The sequence below is a fragment of the Cryptomeria japonica genome, unplaced genomic scaffold (genome assembly GCF_030272615.1).
Source record: "Cryptomeria japonica unplaced genomic scaffold, Sugi_1.0 HiC_scaffold_157, whole genome shotgun sequence".
NCBI classification, from domain to species: Eukaryota; Viridiplantae; Streptophyta; class Pinopsida; order Cupressales; family Cupressaceae; genus Cryptomeria; species Cryptomeria japonica.
This window is the reverse complement of record NW_026728979.1, coordinates 175001-192007: the sequence shown is the minus strand read 5'-3', so window position 1 is coordinate 192007 and position 17007 is coordinate 175001. Positions and strand designations below refer to the sequence as shown.

The following is a 17007-nucleotide window of genomic DNA, read 5'->3' as shown; positions in this document are numbered from 1 at the left end:
ATAGCAATCAGGAGACTTGCCGTGTCCATCACAATCGATAAATCCTGGTGCAAGATTTTTGCATCCGAGCGCTCCAACCAGTCGAGCACCAGCATCAATCGACATAAACGGGCACGGGGGGAGGATGCTCGAGAACACTACCTCCCCTATATAAGTTATTTGTCCGATTCTCAAGCAGCCGAAGTCTGGTCATCGAATCGGGTCAAAGACCACAACTTCCGACTTTACCCACAATGCAAGTCATCGAATCGAACATCGGCCCCCGAGTCGGACTCCATGCGTATGTCAGGTCATCGGACCCAAATTCCGCCTTCCTGCGCATGGCGGGCCATCAATATCAACTCGGTCATCGGACCCAAACTCCGCCTTTTTGCGTATGGCACGCCTTCAAATCGGTCATCGGACCCAAATTCCGCCTTCCTGTGCATGGCGGGCCATCAACATCAACTCGGTCATCGGACCCAAATTCCGCCTTTCTGCGCATGGCACGCCATCAACTCGGTCATCGGACCCAAATTCCGCCTTCCTGCGCATGGCAGGTCATCGGACACAAATTCAGACCTCGCCAATATGCCTACGTATCGAATCGGTCATCGGACCCAACTTCCGACTTCATCCATACTGTAGGGTCTTTGAGGTTGGCGCGGTGCGCTCAACCCAGGGAGTCGACCCATCGAAGCATACACCTCCCCTATATAAGCTATTTGTCCGATTCCCACACCTGTGTAGTTTGCACCTCTGACCAGGACATCGACCCCAACTTCCGAACTCGACTGCAACGACGGCACCAGCGCCTTGGTGCGCACCTTGCGACGCACAGTCCCAACATTCGCCTTCCTGCACATGGCAGGTCATCGGACCCAAATTCCGACCTCGCGAGTATGCCTACATATCGAATCGGTCATCGGACCCAACTTCCGACTTCATCCATACCGTAGGGTCTTTGAGGTTGGCGCGGTGCGCTCAACCCGGGGAGTCGACCCAACGAAGCATACACCTCCCCTATATAAGCTATTTGTCCGATTCCCACACCTGTGTAGTTTGCACCTCCGATCAAGACATCGACCCCAACTTCCGAACTCGCCTCCAACGACCGAACCAGCGCCTTGGTGCGCACCTTGCAACGCACAGTGCCAACATTCGCCTTCCTGCACGTGGCAGGTCATCGGACCCAAATTCCGACCTCGCGAGTATGCCTACATATCGAATCGGTCATCGGACCCAACTTCCGACTTCATCCATACCGTAGGGTCTTTGAGGTTGGCGCGGTGCGCTCAACCCGGGGAGTCGACCCAACGAAGCATACACCTCCCCTATATAAGCTATTTGTCCGATTCCCACACCTGTGTAGCTTGCACCTCCGATCAGGACATCGACCCCAACTTCCGAACTCGACTAAAAAGACCGCACCAGCGCCTTGGTGTGCACCTTGCAACGCACAGTGTCAACATTCGCCTTCCTGCACATGGCAGGTCATCGGACCCAAATTCCGACCTCATGAGCATACCTACTAATCGAATCGGTCATCGGACCCAACTTCCGACTTCATCCATACCGTAGGGTCTTTGAGGTTGGCGCGGTGCGCTCAACCTGGGGAGTCGACCCATCGAAGCATACACCTCCCCTATATAAGCTATTTGTCCGATTCCGACACCTGTGTAGTTTGCACCTCCGCTCAGGACATCGACCCCAACTTCCGAACTCGCCTGCAACGACCGAACCAGCGCCTTGGTGCGCACCAAAAGTGCGCACTTTTGGAGGGCACTTTTCTGCGCTCCAAAGGTGCGCACTTTTGGAGGGCACTTTTTGGAGGGCACTTTTCTGCGCTCCAAAGGTGCGCACTTTTGGAGGGCACTTTTTGGAGGGCACTTTTCTGCGCTCCAAAGGTGCGCACTTTTGGAGGGCACTTTTTGGAGGGCACTTTTCTGCGCTCCAAAGGTGCGCACTTTTGGAGGGCACTTTTTGGAGGGCACTTTTCTGCGCTCCAAAGGTGCGCACTTTTGGAGGGCACTTTTTGGAGGGCACTTTTCTGCGCTCCAAAGGTGCGCACTTTTGGAGGGCACTTTTTGGAGGGCACTTTTCTGCGCTCCAAAGGTGCGCACTTTTGGAGGGCACTTTTTGGAGGGCACTTTTCTGCGCTCCAAAGGTGCGCACTTTTGGAGGGCACTTTTTGGAGGGCACTTTTCTGCGCTCCAAAGGTGCGCACTTTTGGAGGGCACTTTTTGGAGGGCACTTTTCTGCGCTCCAAAGGTGCGCACTTTTGGAGGGCACTTTTGTGCACTCCAAAGGTGCGCACTTTTGGAGGGCACTTTTCCTGTGCTCCAAAGGTGCACACCTAGGTGAGCACCTTCGACCACACCTTGTAGCACACCAAACTCTGACTTTCGACTTCATCCGCAATGCAGGGTCTTTGAGGTTGGCGCAATGCGCACAACCAGGGGAGTCGACCCATCAAACCCAACACCTCCCCTATATAAGCTATTTGTCTGATTCTCATACATGCGTAGCCTGCAGGAGCAATTAGGACATCGACCCCAACTTTCGGCTTCTAAACGAAAACAAGGTCTTTGAGGTTGGTGTAATGCGAACAACTAGGGGAGTCAACCCATCAAACCCAACACCTCCCCTATATAAGCTATTTGTCTGATTCTCATACATGTGTAGTCTACAGGAGCAATTAGGACATCGACCCCAACTTTTGACTTCTTAACGAAAACAAGGTCTTTGAGGTTGACGTAATGCGCACAACCAGGGGAGTCGACCCATCAAACCCAACACCTCCCCTATATAAGCTATTTGTCCGATTCTCATACATGTGTAGCCTGCAGGAGCCATTAGGACATTGACCCCAACTTTTGACTTCTTAACGAAAACAAGGTCTTTGAGGTTGGCGTAATGCGCACAACCAAGGGAGTTGACCCATCAAACCCAACACCTCCCCTATATAAGCTATTTGTCTGATTCTCATACATGTGTAGCCTGCAACAACGATTAGGACATCCACCCCAACTTCTGAATTCGTCTGCGTTGACCGCACCAAAGGTGCACGCCTTGGTGCTCACCAAAATCCGACTTCCGACTTCTTCTGCTATGCGGGGTCTTTGAGGTTGGCGCAGTGCGCACAACCAGGGGAGTCAACCCACCGAATGCAACACCTCCCCTATATAAGCTATTTGTCTGATTCTCATACATGCGTAGACTGCAGCAATGATTAGGACATCCACCCCAACTTTTGACTTCTTAAACAAGACAGGGTCTTTGAAGTTGGTGCAGTGCACACAACCAGGGGAGTCGACCCATCAAACGCAACACCTCCCCTATATAAAGCTATTTGTCCGATTCTCATACGTGTAGTCTGCAGCAGCGATTAGGACATCGACCCCAACTTCCGAATTCGTTTGCATTGACCGCACCAAAGGTGCACGCCTTGGTGTGCACCCTGGAGTGCACTTTGGTGCTCACCTCGGTGCACACTTTGGTGTGCACCTCGGTGTGCACCAAAGGTGCGCACCTTGGAGCGCACCAAAGGTGTACACTTTGGAGCGCACCACATAGGGTCTTTGAGAGGTTGGCGCAGTGCGCACACCAAGGTGGGTGTTGAGGTGCGTGCCGAGGTGGGTGGGTGCTAGGGTGCGCTCCATGGTGGGTGCCAGGGTGGGTGCGTGCTAGGGTGGATTCCAAAGAGGGTCATAGGGTGGGTGCCAAGGTGGGTTGGTGATATAGTGGGTTCAAAGGTGGGTACTAGGGTGGGTTCCAAGGTGGGTCACAAGTTGGGTGCCAGGATGCGTGGGTGTTAGGTTGGGTGCCAAGGTGGGCTCCTGCGTGGGTGGGTGCTAGGGTGGGTTTCAAGGTGGACGCGAGGGCGGGTGCCAAGGTGGGTAACAAGTTGGGTGTTAGGATGGGTGAGTGCTAGAGTGGGTGCCAAGGTGGGTGGGTGCTAAGGTGGATGCCAAGGTGGTTCACAGGGTGGGTGGGTTCTAGGGTGAGTTCCAAGGTGGGTCACAGGTTCAGTGCTAGGGTGGGTGTCAAGGCGGGTGTCGAGGTGCCTGGGTGCTAGGGTGTGGATGCCAATGTGGGTCATAGGGTGGGTACTAGGGTGGGCTGCAATGTGGGTGCCAAGGTGGGTAACATGCTCGGTGGGTTCTAAATTGGGTGCCAGGGTGGGTGTGCACCCACCTTGCCCGAGGTGGGTGCCAAGGTGCCAGTGTGGGTGGGTGCTAAGGTGGATGCCAAGGTGGGTGAGAAGGTGGGTGATAGGTTGAGTGGTAGGATGGGTGGGTGCCAAGATGGGTCACAGGGTGGGTGCAAGGGTGGGTAGGTGCTAGGGTTGGTGTCAGGGTGGGTGGGTGCTAGGTTGGGTTCCAAGGTGGGTGCGAGGGTGAGTGTCAAGGTGGGTCACAGGTTAGGTGCTAGGATGGGTGAGTGCTAGGGTGCAAAGGTGCCAGGGTGGGTGCTAGGATGGGTCGATGCTAGGGTGAGTGGCAAGGTGGGTCCACAAGTGTCAAGGTGGGTGCCGAGGTGGGTGCCAAGTCGGCGACTGCTATGGTGGATGCCAAGGTGGGTCACGGGGTGGGTGCCAAGTTGCTAGGTTGGGTTCCAAGGTGGGTGCCAACGTGGGTGCTAGGGTGCGTGGGTTAAAGGGTGTGTCACAACGTGGGTGCCAGGATGGGTGCGCACCCACACTGGCCAAGACGGGTGCGGGTGCAAGGTTGGGTTCCAAGCCCGGTCACAGGCTGGGTGCTAGGATGGGTGGGTGCCAAGGTGGGCACCAGGGTGGGTGCACCCACCCTGGCCAAGGTGGGTCACGGGGTGGGTCCTAGGGTGGGTAACGGGGTGGGTACTAAGGTGCGTGCCAAGGTGGGTCATAGGGTGGGTGCCAAGGTGGGCACCAGGGTGGGTGTGCACCAACCCTAGCCAGGGTAGGTCACGGGGTGGTTGTCGGGGTGGGCGTCAAGGAGCCAAGGTGGGTGGCAAGTAGCCAAGTTGCGTGCCAAGGTGGGTGTCGGGGTGGGTGCCAAGGATCCAAGGTGGGTGCCAAGGAACCAAGGTGGGTGTCTGGGTGGGTGCCGAGGTGGGAGCCAGGGTGGGTCCCAAGGTGAGTGCAAAGGTGGGTGCCAGGGTCAAGGTGAGTGCCAATGTGGGTTCCAAGGTGCCAGGGTCAGGGTGAGTGCCAATGTGGGTTCAAAGGTGCTAAGTTGGGTGCGAGGTTGGGTGCGAGGGTGGGTGGGTGCCAAGGTGTGCTAGGTGGAAGCCCGGGTGGGTCGGCATCCCATGGGTGTCGAGTTGGGTGCCTGATGGGTGCTTCTTGTCAAGTTTTAGTCGTCGGGACTCATTTCGAGCCTTAGAGGTCGTTTCTTGTCCGGTTGCCCTGTCTTCGACCTGGGAACCCAATTTTGGTCCTCGGGTCCCATTTTTTTTTGTCTCGCATCCCACTTTTGGCCTGTGGCCTTTTCGGGGTCGATTCTCGTTTTGGGCATCAGAGCATGTTTCTTCTCCTAAAACCCAATATTTGTTTATTAAGTCTCGGAACACATTTTTGTTCTCGTGGACCCATCATGGGTCTTGGAACGCATTTGTGGTCCTTGGGTCCCATTTTGCATCCCGAAACTTGTGTTTTGGTGCTTGATCCCTATTTTGGGTGCCCACCTTGCACCAAGTGCGCACCCGGGGCAAACCGAGCGCCTTGGTGCACCGGGGCAAGATCGAGCGTGCACCCGAGGCGCCCCGAACATGCACCAAGGTGCACTCGGCCCACATGTGAGCGCAGGTCGTTGCGCCCGAGGTGGTGTGTGGGCACCGCGTTGCAGACGGGACACTGCACGCACACGACGCCCCCTCCAGGTGCACGCACGTAGGCCGGGCCGGGTGCACACCCGACGCCCTAGCAAGGTGCGCGCACCCGGGCAGGGCTCACACTTGGCGAACGGGGCGCACTTCGCGAGGGAGGGTGTGCACCTCGACGGGGGTGGGTGGCCGGGGTGGATTCGCACGTGGGTCGCGGTTTGCTAAGTACACACTGCGACAAGCTCATAACGGGTGCGATCATACCAGCATTAGTGCACCGGATCCCATCAGAACTCCGCAGTTAAGCGCGCTTGGGCCGGAGTAGTACTGGGATGGGTGACCTCCCGGGAAGTCCCGGTGTTGCACCCTTTTTTAGTTTTTCGCCGGGCGTCGCAATGCTATTTGAATAAACCTTTTGCCCGTTTGCGTTCTCGTCGGGGCCGGGCCGGGCCGGGGTGCGCTGCCCGCACTACCGCGCGCGCGGGGGCGACACCGAGCGCGCACCCGAGGCACCCCGAGCACACAGGCCACGGTGCAACCCGGGCGTTGTGCGCGCACCCCGGTGCGCCCGAGGTGCTGCGCGCGCACCCAGGTGAAATCGGTGTGCACCTCGGCCAGTGCGCGCTCGGTCGAGTCGCGCACGTTGGCCAAGGTGCACGGTGATGTTTCTTACTCTAAGGTTCCGCACCAGACGCCCGGGACAGGTGAGCGAAGCTGGGCGGGGCCGGGTGCGCGGCCGGGGCAGGTGCACGCAGCTGGAGAGAGCTTTGGAGCACACTTCGGAGCGCACCAATGATGCGCTCCATTCAAAAGTTTCCTGAAAAGGCAAAAAAAGTTGAGATTATAGAATTTCCCACTTGAGAGATTGTAAAAAAAAAAAATTTAAAATGAAGGAAACGCGGGTGCCAAGGTGTGCGCAGCCCAGCCAAGGTGTGCGCACCAAGGCGCCCACCCTGGCGAAGGTGCACGCAAGGTGCGCACCCGAGGCAAACCGGACAATTAACCCAACTTTCGACTTCGCGCGCACCTTGGAGCGCACTTCGGAGCGCTCCTTGGTGCGCACCAATCTTGGGCACCTCGGAGTGCACCATGGCGCCCACCAAGGTGCGCACCCGGGGCAAACCGAGCTCCGACTTCGTGCGCACCTTGGAGCGCACGAAAGGTGCGCACCATGGCGCCCACCAAGGTGCGCAGCCCAGCCAAGGCGTGCGCATCAAGGTGCGCACCCTGGCGAAGGTGCGCACCCGGGGCAAACCGAGCTCCGACTTCGTGCGCACCTTGGAGCGCACAAAAGGTGCGCAACCCAGCCAAGGTGTGCGCACCCCGGTCAAACCGAGCTCCGAATCGTGCGCACCAGAGGTGCACGCCATCGTGCGCACCTTGGAGCACACTTCGGAGCCCTCCTTGGTGCGCGCCGATGTTGCGCACCTCGGAGCGCACCCGGGGAAAACAATGCAATTAACCCGACTTTCGACTTCGTGGGCACCTCGGAGCGCTCTCGGGTTCGCACCTCGGAGCACACCGAGGTGCGCACCTTTGATGCGCTGCCTTCACCAATTTCCAGAAAAGGCAAGAAAACATTGAGAAGGTGTGCGCACCGAGGTGCCCACCCTGGCGAAGGTGCACGCGAGGTGCGCACCCGGGGCAAACCGGGCTCCGACTTCGTGCACGCCGCACCTTGGAGCACACTTCGGAGCGCTCCTTGGTGCGCACCAGGGCGCGCAACCCAGCCGAGGTGCCCACCCCGGCGAAGGTGCACGCGAGGTGCGCACCCGGGGCAAACCGGGCTCCGACTTCGTGCACGCCATGGTGCCCACCGCGGCGAAGGTGCACGCGAGGTGCGCACCCGGGGCAAACCGGGCTCCGACTTCGTGCACGCCGCACCTTGGAGCACACTTCGGAGCGCTCCTTGGTGCGCACCATGGTGCCCACCAGGGCGCGCAACCCCGCCGAAGGTGCACGCGAGGTGCGCACCCGGGGCAAACCGGGCTCCGACTTCGTGCACGCCGCACCTTGGAGCACACTTCGGAGCGCTCCTTGGTGCGCACCATGGTGCCCACCAGGGCGCGCAACCCCGCCGAAGGTGCACGCGAGGTGCGCACCCGGGGCAAACCGGGCTCCGACTTCGTGCACGCCATGGTGCGCACCGCGGCGAAGGTGCGCACCCGGGGCAAACCGGGCTCCGACTTCGTGCACGCCGCACCTTGGAGCACACTTCGGAGCGCTCCTTGGTGCGCACCAGGGCGCGCAACCCAGCCGAGGTGCCCACCCCGGCGAAGGTGCACGCGAGGTGCGTACCCGGGGCAAACCGGGCTCCGACTTCGTGCACGCCGCACCTTGGAGCACACTTCGGAGCGCTCCTTGGTGCGCACCATGGTGCCCACCAGGCCGCGCAACCCAGCCAAGGTGTGCGCACCAAGGTGCACGCGAGGTGCGCACCCGGGGCAAACCGGGGTCCGACTTCGTGCACGCCGCACCTTGGAGCACACATCGGGGCGCTCCCGGGTTCGCACCGGCGTTGCGCACCGTGGTGGGCACCTCGGAGCACACCAAGGTGGGCAGCGAGGTGCGCACCTTTGATGCGATGCCTTCACTAATTTCCATAAAAGGCAAAAAAAAAACGAGATTTTAAAATTTCCGTTTTGAAAGATAGTGAGAAAAAGGGAATGCTGGTGCCATCTTGAGCCCGCCCTGGTGCGCAGCCCAGCCAAGGTGTGCGCACCAAGGTGCCCACCCTGGCGAAGGTGCGCGCCCGGGCAATTAATCCAACTTCCAACTTCGCGCGCGCCAGGGTGGGAGCGCACCCAACAACCGGGCCTGGGAAGAGCCAATGCGAGAAACCCCACCAAACGCTCTGACAAAAAAAGAGGGGGCGCTCCAGTAACCCCGCTTCGGAGCGCACCCTGGGCAAACCCAGCCAAGGTGCCCACCCCGGCCAAGGTGCAGGCGAGGTGCGCACCCGGGGCAAACCGGGCTCCGACAACGTGCACGCCGCACCTTGGAGCACACTTCGTAGTGCTCCCGGGTGCGCACCTCAGAGCACACCAAGGTGGGCAGCGAGGTGCGCACCTTTGATGCGCTGCCTTCACTAATTTCCAGAAAAGGCAAAAAAAAAAGGAGATTTTAAAATTTCCGTTTTGAAAGATAGTGAAAAAAACGGAACGCGCGTGCCATCTTGAGCCCGCCCTGGTGCGCAGCCCAGGTAAGGTGCCCACCCTGGCAAAGGTGCGCACCCGGGCAATTAACCCTACTTCCGACTTCGTGCGCGCCAGGGTGGCAACCGGGCCTCAGAAGAGCCAATGCGAGAAACCCCACCAAACGCTCCGACAAAAAAAGAGGCGGCGCTCCAATAACCCCGCTTCGGAGCGCAGCCGGGGCAAACCCAGCCAAGGTGCCCACCCCGACGAAGGTGCACGCGAGGTGCGCACCCGGGGCAAACCGGGCTCCGACAACGTGCACGCAGCACCTTGGAGCACACTTCGAAGCACTCCCGGGTGCCCACCGGCGTTGCGCACCGTGGTGGGCAGCGAGGTGCGCACCTTTGATGCGCTGCCTTCACTAATTTCCAGAAAAAGGCAAAAAAAAATGAGATTTTAAAATTTCCGTTTTGAAAGATAGTGAAAAAAAAGGAACGCGGGTGCCATCTTGAGCCCGCCCTGGTGCGCAGCCCAGGCAAGGCATGCGCACCAAGGTGCCCACCCGAGGTGCACACCCGGGGCAAACCGGGCTCCGACTTCGTGCAGGCCGCACCTTGGAGCACACTTCGGAGCGCTCCTTGGTGCGCACCATGGTGCCCACCAGGGCGCGCAACCCAGCCAAGGTCTGCACACCAAGGTGCCCACCCCGGCGAAGGTGCACGCGAGGTGCGCACCCGGGGCAAACCGGGCTCCGACTTCGTGCACGCCATGGTGCCCACCGCGGCGAAGGTGCACGCGAGGTGCGCACCCGGGGCAAACCGGGCTCCGACTTCGTGCACGCCGCACCTTGGAGCACACTTCGGAGCGCTCCTTGGTGCGCACCATGGTGCCCACCAGGGCGCGCAACCCAGCCAAGGTGTGCGCACCAAGGTGCACGCGAGGTGCGCACCCGGGGCAAACCGGGGTCCGACTTCGTGCACGCCGCACCTTGGAGCACACATCGGAGCGCTCCCAGGTTCGCACCAGCGTTGCGCACCTTTGATGCGCTGCCTTCACTAATTTCAAGAAAAGGCAAAAAAAAACGAGATTTTAAAATTTCCGTTCTGAAAGATAGTGAAAAAAACGGAACGCGGGTGCCATCTTGAGCCCTTCCTGGTGCGCAGCCCAGGCAAGTTGTGCGCACCAAGGTGCCCACCCTGGCGGAGGTGCGCGCCCGGGGCAATCCGGGCTCCGACTTCGTGCACTGCATGGTGCCCACCAAGGCGCGCAACCCAGCCAAGGTGCCCACCGCAGCGAAGGTGCACGCGAGGTGCGCACCCGAGGTGCACACCCGGGGCAAACCGGGCTCCGACTTCGTGCACGCCGCACCTTGGAGCACACTTCAGAGCGCTCCTTGGTGCGCACCAGGGCGCGCAACCCAGCCGAGGTGCCCACCCCGGCGAAGGTGCACGCGAGGTGCGCACCCGGGGCAAACCGGGCTCCGACTTCGTGCACGCCATGGTGCCCACCGCGGCGAAGGTGCGCACCCGGGGCAAACCGGGCTCCGACTTCGTGCACGCCGCACCTTGGAGCACACTTCGGAGCGCTCCTTGGTGCGCACCATGGTGCCCACCAGGCCGCGCAACCCAGCCAAGGTGTGCGCACCAAGGTGCACGCGAGGTGCGCACCCGGGGCAAACCGGGGTCCGACTTCGTGCACGCCGCACCTTGGAGCACACATCGGGGCGCTCCCGGGTTCGCACCGGCGTTGCGCACCGTGGTGGGCACCTCGGAGCACACCAAGGTGGGCAGCGAGGTGCGCACCTTTGATGCGATGCCTTCACTAATTTCCATAAAAGGCAAAAAAAAAACGAGATTTTAAAATTTCCGTTTTGAAAGATAGTGAGAAAAAGGGAATGCTGGTGCCATCTTGAGCCCGCCCTGGTGCGCAGCCCAGCCAAGGTTTGCGCACCAAGGTGCCCACCCTGGCGAAGGTGCGCGCCCGGGCAATTAACCCAACTTCCAACTTCGCGCGCGCCAGGGTGGGAGCGCACCCAACAACCGGGCCTGGGAAGAGCCAATGCGAGAAACCCCACCAAACTCTCTGACAAAAAAAGAGGGGGCGCTCCAGTAACCCCGCTTCGGAGCGCACCCTGGGCAAACCCAGCCAAGGTGCCCACCCCGGCCAAGGTGCAGGCGAGGTGCGCACCCGGGGCAAACCGGGCTCCGACAACGTGCACGCCGCACCTTGGAGCACACTTCGTAGCGCTCCCGGGTGCGCACCTCAGAGCACACCAAGGTGGGCAGCGAGGTGCGCACCTTTGATGCGCTGCCTTCACTAATTTCCAGAAAAGGCAAAAAAAAAAGGAGATTTTAAAATTTCCGTTTTGAAAGATAGTGAAAAAAACGGAACGCGCGTGCCATCTTGAGCCCGCCCTGGTGCGCAGCCCAGGTAAGGTGCCACCCTGGCAAAGGTGCGCACCCGGGCAATTAACCCTACTTCCGACTTCGTGCGCGTCAGGGTGGCAACCGGGCCTCGGAAGAGCCAATGCGAGAAACCCCACCAAACGCTCCGACAAAAAAAGAGGCGGCGCTCCAATAACCCCGCTTCGGAGCGCAGCCGGGGCAAACCAAGCCAAGGTGCCCACCCCGACGAAGGTGCACGCGAGGTGCGCACCCGGGGCAAACCGGGCTCCGACAACGTGCACGCAGCACCTTGGAGCACACTTCGAAGCACTCCCGGGTGCCCACCGGCGTTGCGCACCGTGGTGGGCAGCGAGGTGCGCACCTTTGATGCGCTGCCTTCACTAATTTCCAGAAAAAGGCAAAAAAAAATGAGATTTTAAAATTTCCGTTTTGAAAGATAGTGAAAAAAAAGGAACGCGGGTGCCATCTTGAGCCCGCCCTGGTGCGCAGCCCAGGCAAGGCATGCGCACCAAGGTGCCCACCCGAGGTGCACACCCGGGGCAAACCGGGCTCCGACTTCGTGCAGGCCGCACCTTGGAGCACACTTCGGAGCGCTCCTTGGTGCGCACCATGGTGCCCACCAGGGCGCACCCGAGGCAAACCGGGCTCCGACTTCGTGCACGCCGCACCTTGGAGCACACATCGGAGCGCTCCCAGGTTCGCACCAGCGTTGCGCACCTTTGATGCGCTGCCTTCACTAATTTCCAGAAAAGGCAAAAAAAAACGATATTTTAAAATTTCCGTTCTGAAAGATAGTGAAAAAAACGGAACGCGGGTGCCATCTTGAGCCCTTCCTGATGCGCAGCCCAGGCAAGTTGTGCGCACCAAGGTGCCCACCCTGGCGGAGGTGCGCGCCCGGGGCAAACCGGGCTCCGACTTCGTGCACTGCATGGTGCCCACCAAGGCGCGCAACCCAGCCAAGGTGCCCACCGCAGCGAAGGTGCACGCGAGGTGCGCACCCGAGGTGCACACCCGGGGCAAACCGGGCTCCGACTTCGTGCACGCCGCACCTTGGAGCACACTTCAGAGCGCTCCTTGGTACGCACCAGGGCGCGCAACCCAGCCAAGGTGCTCACCCCGGCGAAGGTGCACGCGAGGTGCGCACCCGGGGCAAACCGGGCTCGGACTTCGTGCACGCCGCACCTTGGAGCACACATCGGAGCGCTCCCGGGTTCGCACCAGCATTGCGCACCTTTGATGCGCTGCCTTCACTAATTTCCAGAAAAGGCAAAAAAAAGAAAAAAATGAGATTTTAAAATTTCCGTTTTGAAAGATAGTGAAAAAAACGGAACGCGGGTGCCATCTTGAGCCCGCCCTGGTGTGCAGCCCAGGCAAGTTGTGCGCACCAAGGCACCCACCCTGGCCAAGGTGGGTCACGGGGTGGGTCCTAGGGTGGGTAACGGGGTGGGTACTAAGGTGCGTGCCAAGGTGGGTCATAGGGTGGGTGCCAAGGTGGGCACCAGGGTGGGTGTGCACCAACCCTAGCCAGGGTAGGTCACGGGGTGGTTGTCGGGGTGGGCGTCAAGGAGCCAAGGTGGGTGGCAAGTAGCCAAGTTGCGTGCCAAGGTGGGTGTCGGGGTGGGTGCCAAGGATCCAAGGTGGGTGCCAAGGAACCAAGGTGGGTGTCTGGGTGGGTGCCGAGGTGGGAGCCAGGGTGGGTCCCAAGGTGAGTGCAAAGGTGGGTGCCAGGGTCAAGGTGAGTGCCAATGTGGGTTCCAAGGTGCCAGGGTCAGGGTGAGTGCCAATGTGGGTTCAAAGGTGCTAAGTTGGGTGCGAGGTTGGGTGCGAGGGTGGGTGGGTGCCAAGGTGTGCTAGGTGGAAGCCCGGGTGGGTCGGCATCCCATGGGTGTCGAGTTGGGTGCCTGATGGGTGCTTCTTGTCAAGTTTTAGTCGTCGGGACTCATTTCGAGCCTTAGAGGTCGTTTCTTGTCCGGTTGCCCTGTCTTCGACCTGGGAACCCAATTTTGGTCCTCGGGTCCCATTTTTTTTTGTCTCGCATCCCACTTTTGGCCTGTGGCCTTTTCGGGGTCGATTCTCGTTTTGGGCATCAGAGCATGTTTCTTCTCCTAAAACCCAATATTTGTTTATTAAGTCTCGGAACACATTTTTGTTCTCGTGGACCCATCATGGGTCTTGGAACGCATTTGTGGTCCTTGGGTCCCATTTTGCATCCCGAAACTTGTGTTTTGGTGCTTGATCCCTATTTTGGGTGCCCACCTTGCACCAAGTGCGCACCCGGGGCAAACCGAGCGCCTTGGTGCACCGGGGCAAGATCGAGCGTGCACCCGAGGCGCCCCGAACATGCACCAAGGTGCACTCGGCCCACATGTGAGCGCAGGTCGTTGCGCCCGAGGTGGTGTGTGGGCACCGCGTTGCAGACGGGACACTGCACGCACACGACGCCCCCTACAGGTGCACGCACGTAGGCCGGGCCGGGTGCACACCCGACGCCCTAGCAAGGTGCGCGCACCCGGGCAGGGCTCACACTTGGCGAACGGGGCGCACTTCGCGAGGGAGGGTGTGCACCTCGACGGGGGTGGGTGGCCGGGGTGGATTCGCACGTGGGTCGCGGTTTGCTAAGTACACACTGCGACAAGCTCATAACGGGTGCGATCATACCAGCGTTAGTGCACCGGATCCCATCAGAACTCCGCAGTTAAGCGCGCTTGGGCCGGAGTAGTACTGGGATGGGTGACCTCCCGGGAAGTCCCGGTGTTGCACCCTTTTTTAGTTTTTCGCCGGGCATCGCAATGCTATTTGAATAAACCTTTTGCCCGTTTGCGTTCTCGTCGGGGCCGGGCCGGGCCGGGGTGCGCTGCCCGCACTACCGCGCGCGCGGGGGCGACACCGAGCGCGCACCCGAGGCGCCCCGAGCACACAGGCCACGGTGCAACCCGGGCGTTGTGCGCGCACCCCGGTGCGCCCGAGGTGCTGCGCGCGCACCCAGGTGAAATCGGTGTGCACCTCGGCCAGTGCGCGCTCGGTCGAGTCGCGCACGTTGGCCAAGGTGCACGGTGATGTTTCTTACTCTAAGGTTCCGCACCAGACGCCCGGGACAGGTGAGCGAAGCTGGGCGGGGCCGGGTGCGCGGCCGGGGCAGGTGCACGCAGCTGGAGAGAGCTTTGGAGCACACTTCGGAGCGCACCAATGATGCGCTCCATTCAAAAGTTTCCTGAAAAGGCAAAAAAAGTTGAGATTATAGAATTTCCCACTTGAGAGATTGTAAAAAAAAAAAATTTAAAATGAAGGAAACGCGGGTGCCAAGGTGTGCGCAGCCCAGCCAAGGTGTGCGCACCAAGGCGCCCACCCTGGCGAAGGTGCACGCAAGGTGCGCACCCGAGGCAAACCGGACAATTAACCCAACTTTCGACTTCGCGCGCACCTTGGAGCGCACTTCGGAGCGCTCCTTGGTGCGCACCAATCTTGGGCACCTCGGAGTGCACCATGGCGCCCACCAAGGTGCGCACCCGGGGCAAACCGAGCTCCGACTTCGTGCGCACCTTGGAGCGCACGAAAGGTGCGCACCATGGCGCCCACCAAGGTGCGCAGCCCAGCCAAGGCGTGCGCATCAAGGTGCGCACCCTGGCGAAGGTGCGCACCCGGGGCAAACCGAGCTCCGACTTCGTGCGCACCTTGGAGCGCACAAAAGGTGCGCAACCCAGCCAAGGTGTGCGCACCCCGGTCAAACCGAGCTCCGAATCGTGCGCACCAGAGGTGCACGCCATCGTGCGCACCTTGGAGCACACTTCGGAGCCCTCCTTGGTGCGCGCCGATGTTGCGCACCTCGGAGCGCACCCGGGGAAAACAATGCAATTAACCCGACTTTCGACTTCGTGGGCACCTCGGAGCGCTCTCGGGTTCGCACCTCGGAGCACACCGAGGTGCGCACCTTTGATGCGCTGCCTTCACCAATTTCCAGAAAAGGCAAGAAAACATTGAGAAGGTGTGCGCACCGAGGTGCCCACCCTGGCGAAGGTGCACGCGAGGTGCGCACCCGGGGCAAACCGGGCTCCGACTTCGTGCACGCCGCACCTTGGAGCACACTTCGGAGCGCTCCTTGGTGCGCACCAGGGCGCGCAACCCAGCCGAGGTGCCCACCCCGGCGAAGGTGCACGCGAGGTGCGCACCCGGGGCAAACCGGGCTCCGACTTCGTGCACGCCATGGTGCCCACCGCGGCGAAGGTGCACGCGAGGTGCGCACCCGGGGCAAACCGGGCTCCGACTTCGTGCACGCCGCACCTTGGAGCACACTTCGGAGCGCTCCTTGGTGCGCACCATGGTGCCCACCAGGGCGCGCAACCCCGCCGAAGGTGCACGCGAGGTGCGCACCCGGGGCAAACCGGGCTCCGACTTCGTGCACGCCGCACCTTGGAGCACACTTCGGAGCGCTCCTTGGTGCGCACCATGGTGCCCACCAGGGCGCGCAACCCCGCCGAAGGTGCACGCGAGGTGCGCACCCGGGGCAAACCGGGCTCCGACTTCGTGCACGCCGCACCTTGGAGCACACTTCGGAGCGCTCCTTGGTGCGCACCAGGGCGCGCAACCCAGCCGAGGTGCCCACCCCGGCGAAGGTGCGTACCCGGGGCAAACCGGGCTCCGACTTCGTGCACGCCGCACCTTGGAGCACACTTCGGAGCGCTCCTTGGTGCGCACCATGGTGCCCACCAGGCCGCGCAACCCAGCCAAGGTGTGCGCACCAAGGTGCACGCGAGGTGCGCACCCGGGGCAAACCGGGGTCCGACTTCGTGCACGCCGCACCTTGGAGCACACATCGGGGCGCTCCCGGGTTCGCACCGGCGTTGCGCACCGTGGTGGGCACCTCGGAGCACACCAAGGTGGGCAGCGAGGTGCGCACCTTTGATGCGATGCCTTCACTAATTTCCATAAAAGGCAAAAAAAAAACGAGATTTTAAAATTTCCGTTTTGAAAGATAGTGAGAAAAAGGGAATGCTGGTGCCATCTTGAGCCCGCCCTGGTGCGCAGCCCAGCCAAGGTGTGCGCACCAAGGTGCCCACCCTGGCGAAGGTGCGCGCCCGGGCAATTAACCCAACTTCCAACTTCGCGCGCGCCAGGGTGGGAGCGCACCCAACAACCGGGCCTGGGAAGAGCCAATGCGAGAAACCCCACCAAACGCTCTGACAAAAAAAGAGGGGGCGCTCCAGTAACCCCGCTTCGGAGCGCACCCTGGGCAAACCCAGCCAAGGTGCCCACCCCGGCCAAGGTGCAGGCGAGGTGCGCACCCGGGGCAAACCGGGCTCCGACAACGTGCACGCCGCACCTTGGAGCACACTTCGTAGCGCTCCCGGGTGCGCACCTCAGAGCACACCAAGGTGGGCAGCGAGGTGCGCACCTTTGATGCGCTGCCTTCACTAATTTCCAGAAAAGGCAAAAAAAAAAGGAGATTTTAAAATTTCCGTTTTGAAAGATAGTGAAAAAAACGGAACGCGCGTGCCATCTTGAGCCCGCCCTGGTGCGCAGCCCAGGTAAGGTGCCCACCCTGGCAAAGGTGCGCACCCGGGCAATTAACCCTACTTCCGACTTCGTGCGCGCCAGGGTGGCAACCGGGCCTCGGAAGAGCCAATGCGAGAAACCCCACCAAACGCTCCGACAAAAAAAGAGGCGGCGCTCCAATAACCCCGCTT

At 60.7% G+C, this 17007-nt stretch overlaps 2 non-coding genes across 2 annotated transcripts; both read left to right on the top strand.

The window, feature by feature from the left end:
* Positions 1-6034: 6034 nt before the first annotated feature.
* Positions 6035-6153, top strand: LOC131866930 (5S ribosomal RNA). The gene has a single exon (XR_009365529.1). It is a non-coding gene; the product is annotated as a 5S ribosomal RNA (ribosomal RNA).
* A 7817-nt stretch (positions 6154-13970) lies between these two features.
* On the top strand, positions 13971-14089 carry LOC131866942 (5S ribosomal RNA). Its single transcript, XR_009365541.1, has one exon. It is a non-coding gene; the product is annotated as a 5S ribosomal RNA (ribosomal RNA).
* Positions 14090-17007: the final 2918 nt, after the last annotated feature.